At 36.9% G+C, this 4,921-nt stretch overlaps 1 pseudogene; it reads right to left on the bottom strand.

Moving 5' to 3' along the window:
- Nucleotides 1-1,934: 1,934 nt before the first annotated feature.
- On the bottom strand, nt 1,935-2,507 carry LOC145123931 (mitochondrial import inner membrane translocase subunit TIM23-2 pseudogene; annotated as a pseudogene).
- Nucleotides 2,508-4,921: the final 2,414 nt, after the last annotated feature.

Raw genomic sequence — 4,921 nt, 5'->3', positions numbered from 1 at the left:
GTGATGATTGGGGCTGTTGATTGCAACAAATTGTTAACATGTCTCAATGGTTAATTTGAAAGAAAAAATATTTATGAAGAAACTGTCTAGTGATTAATTTTCTACCATAAAGTTCAAAATTACATTTCTACCCTAAAGTTCAAATCTAAAAATAAAATAATTCAAAATTATTTTATTTTGAATCCATAAACTTCATGTCTCAATGGTTCCTTTCCTTATCAACAGGAAACCTTCAAGAAAACATAAAAAGGTAAAAAATATATATAAAAAAATGAGAAAAGGTAATGAATTATGAAGATATTAAAGAAACTCACATTAGCTCCCTTGTAGGTTGTGATGTCACCCCTGAGATGCGATATTTCCTTGTTACATTCCCTCTATGGGTAACTTCAACTTTCACACCTCTAAGAGCTTTCTTTATCTGCTCCATATTAACATAACTAGTTCATAAATATTACTGTTTTACATGATACAGGGTATATTGCAGGAAATAGCAACCTACTTTACTCTTTTTACCAATATAGGCAACATATTTATTTTTACTGTAATAGCTATTTGCCTCTTTATATATCTTGTATGCATTATAAATAATCAAGCAGAGATGATTTAGAAGCTTAATCGGGATATTTATAACTATACCTTTATCCTATCAGCATCAGAAATTTGCTTTTTGTAGACTTGTTTCCCCAAAATTTGAGCTACAAACTCGATGACATGGAGTGGTTCTATGAATGTAGTAGCCAATGTCTCTGAAATCAAAAACCCATAAATAAGAAGTTAATAATAATAATAATAATAATAATAATAATAATAATAATAATAATAATAATAATAAGAATAATGATAATAATAATAATAATAATAATAACAACAAAAAAATGTAAAAATAGCTCATTTAGATAAGAAAATATCATAGTACCATAGTACCGATATTTAGTGACAATAACGAGTATTTTAGTGTAAAAATATCTCATTTAGAACACTATATCTTTCAGCAACTCATGACAGTAAATTTAAGGGGTAATGCTAAGGAAAGGTAAGCTCAGCTCTGTACGCACACCTTCTCCACCAACAATAGATCCCCATGAAAAAGTACCCGCACTCAAATCAATAAAATCTAATCCAAATTTTGAAGGGCTACATATATACCTGGTAATACATATATGTTAGCCAAAAAGGATGAGTAGTCTATAAAATTAAGGAAGTAGCTTTGAACTCCAAATCTCCTATCCAAATATCCAAATGGTCAAGTAATCAAGTGGACAACAGGTCTCAAAATCACAGCAAGTTAAAATAATGGGGGAGTTCTTTCTAACAGCTAAAAGATTTTCTTATTTAAGGAAAGAACGGTGTGTGAATTACAACCTGAACAAATGAATCAGAAAAACTAATGAATCAAAAAAACTAATTAGAAATTAGAATTTATTTTTCTAAATACTTGCGAAGTATATACCTCCACCAAACTCCAAATATTAAAGAAAAAATGTAACTCCTTAGTCCTGAATCAAAACACAAAAATATGAAAATAAATACACGAAGTCTAGAAATCTGGAAATCATAAGTCTAGAAAATAAGAAATTATAAGTTGGGCATAAAAATTGTACCTTGAGTCTTATTATCAACCAATCAGAAATTCAGAAATCCCCTCTTTACTCTTATGACTCTTTAGATTGCAGTCCTAGAAATCAGGAATTGGAGAATCCACAACGAATTCGATATCTAGAAATAAGAAAATAGAGAAATTAGAGAAAATAGAAATCAGATTATGAGGGGTGAGTGATGAGTGAGGTCTGATAAGTTTAGATAGCAGAGACATTAGCAAAGTCATAGAAATAGGGATAGGGAGGTGTATTTAGAAATCTGGAGACGCGAGAGGAGAGTTTAGGAAAATTATTGTTCTTCTTGTATAAGATGAAATTGAATACAGATCAAGCTCAGATTGGTACGTATCTCTTCAAAATCCGCTTCCTCGTCACGACTAAACCCACCGCTATTCCACCAATAGATCCGGCAACAACCACCGACTTAGGCCCCACCGCCTCCTTATAAAGCGTTGTAGTCGCTAATCCAGCCACCGCGCTATTAATAATATCATCTACATCCCTAGCCTTAACCATCCCACACTCCATACCAGTGTACAACAATCCAATTACACACGCACGGTTGCCGATCGTCGGACCTGCATGTCCAGAAGCATTTAAGATCCGATTAACCCTAAGTTTCATGGCGTCTCCAGCCTCAGAAGCCTTCACGTCCTCTACTAAACCCTTCTCGGCGCCAACTACTTCGCCGCTGAGGTAACTGATGTTGGTGTAGTATGTCAGGTTTTCGCTCCATGAACGCCGTTGAGTGATAGATTCCTCTTGAAAGAGGTATTAAGGAGATGTGGGAAGTTTGTACAGGGTTTGTGCGGGGACTCTAAGATCTTCGTAAGGGTTGTATAGCTGACGGTTGTCGTGGTGGTCGTCGCTTTCGTTGTGATTTGATGATCTCGGTTGGTAAGACATGTCGTAGTTAGGGTTTCGATCTTTCAAGAATCTGATTCCAAAGGAGAGAGAGAGAGAGAGAGTGAGAGAGGGAGAGAGAGAGAGAGAGTGAGAGAGGGAGAGAGAGAGAGAGAGAGTGCAGAGGTAGAAGAAGACAAACTTCTTAAAGGATTATTAGGGTTTTTTGGTAGAGGATTTTAGAAGGAGAAGAAGGATATGCATCAGGCGGGGTGTTTATTTTTTTGGGATTTCATTTCCCCCCATGGCTATTAAAAAATAGAGAACGCGCCTTCCTAAAAAAATATAAAACGACACATGTACACGACACGGTTTTTATGATTGGTGCCCTCCGTGTTTTTTTTTGTTGGACACTAATTTTAGGGCACGCAAAAACGCGTGTCCTCTATCCTTCAAATTTTAGAAAACTGACATTATTTTTTAGGACACACACAACTGCATGTCCTCTATCAGCGCGTGTCATTGTTTGCGCGTCATTAAAGGGTTGTTTTCTAGTAGTGATTCTCGAGGACACGGTGCTGCTAACTGTTTTATGCCAATATCTTTTTGTACAGATAAACCTCTAGTCATCTTCCTTAATCGCAGCTAAACAAGCAAACCAAACTCCAAAAGAAACAAACAGGTTCCTCAAATCCGTCATCTTCCTTACCACCAAAAATCACCACACCATAAGGTAGTCCCCTGTGGAACGAACCAGAAATCACCACCTCATCATTCCCGAAAGCACCCACATCGTCACCTTCTCATAGTCCATATAAAATCTACTGACCAACACCCTCTGAAAAATCGGAAACACTAGGACCTTTAGAACCCGAATCTCTAAAATCAGCCATGAGAGAAAAGCCTCAAACAATGGGATACCCAAGAGGTTACTCAGCATCCTCTCTGCATCACCTTTCTAGAAGCCTAGAACGTTGAGCTGAAATCTGGATTGATACACTTTTTTCCCACGTTACAGGCCTAGAAAATGAAGACCCACATAAATTCCTCAAGGAATTTCATGTGGTTTGTTCTGGAATGAAACCACAAGCCACTAAAGAAGATTAGATAAAATTGAGGGCATTCCTTTTCTCATTTCAAGACTTAGCAAAAGAGTGGTTATATTATCTTTCACGCGGCTCCATCACCACATGGAACAAGCATGCGAAGCTTTTTCTGGAAAAAGTATTTTCCGAAAGTGTGAGTCTCAAACCTTCACAGAGAGATCCTTGCTATCAAACAAGGATAACGAGATGCCTTATAGACATACTCGGAACGTTTCAAAAGTTATTTGTCCGGTCCATACTACATGGAATCAACGATTATCAGGTGTACTAATGCTTCTGTGAGGGACTGACACCAATGGAAAGAAGGTTGATAAATGCTTCTCGTGGTGGATATTTAAGCGACATGACACCAACTGAAATCCAGGAGACGATAGAAAAGCTGGCTATTGAGTCAAAATATCCTGGTAATGAAGAAGAGTTGTATCCTGATCAACCAAGAGGTGTCAAGTAAGTTAGCTCACATCATCTGGAAGCCCAAATTTCTTAACTAACGAAAGCAGTGTTGCTATTGACGAAAGAAATAGGACTTGCAAAAAAACAATGTGGAATTTGCCTGAAGACTGACCATCCCATTGATATGTGTCCACTATTGCAAGAGGACACATCTGTAGCAAAAGCTATTGGAGGCTATTAGCAAAATATTTAGAATAATTTTCAACAATAACAATAATATTGGAATCTACCCGAATTCCAGCAACAACAAAATATTTATCAACCAGGTCTTCAGAAGCCTTCAAATCATCAATATGGCAGCTCAGGCGTGTCATTGGAAGACATAGTAAAAAGTTCGGGCACCAATACTGATGCGTTCTAGAGTGAAAATCAAGCAAGTATAAAAAATCAGGAGTAATAGATGACTCAACTTGCCACTTTTGTAAGTCGACTGGAGTCTCAAAGAAAATTACAGAGGCAAACTGACAACAATCCCAACCACAATGTGAGTGCCACTTCCTTTAGAAATAGGAAGAGTTATGATGGCCCAAGCAAATCTGAACCACAATAGGAGGCTGAAGGAGTAACTCCCAAGCAATCCAAGCCGATTTTGAAGGAGTACAATTCATTCCAACCATTCCCATCGCAACCAAAAATCACTAAGCGCGACCGAGAAGACTAGGAAATCATTGACACCTTGTGTAAGGTGAAGGTAAATATTCCATTACTAGATATTATTAAGCAAATACCTCGTTATGCCAAGCTTTTAAAATACATGTTTGCTTCAAAGAAAAACCTAAAACCAAACGAAACAATAAAAGCTAGCGAAAAGATTTATGTGATTTTGCAAAATGTTTAACCCCCAAAGTGCAAGAATCCAGGAATTTTCTCGATTTCTTGTAAATTGGGAAAACCTACTTTTCCAAGAGCCATGCTAGA

This window comes from Lactuca virosa, chromosome 7 (genome assembly GCF_052849685.1).
Source record: "Lactuca virosa cultivar CGN04683 chromosome 7, Lactuca_virosa_CGN04683_v6, whole genome shotgun sequence".
NCBI lineage: Eukaryota > Viridiplantae > Streptophyta > Magnoliopsida > Asterales > Asteraceae > Lactuca > Lactuca virosa.
Note: the sequence above shows the minus strand (reverse complement) of the source record. Positions and strands in the feature narration are given on the sequence as shown.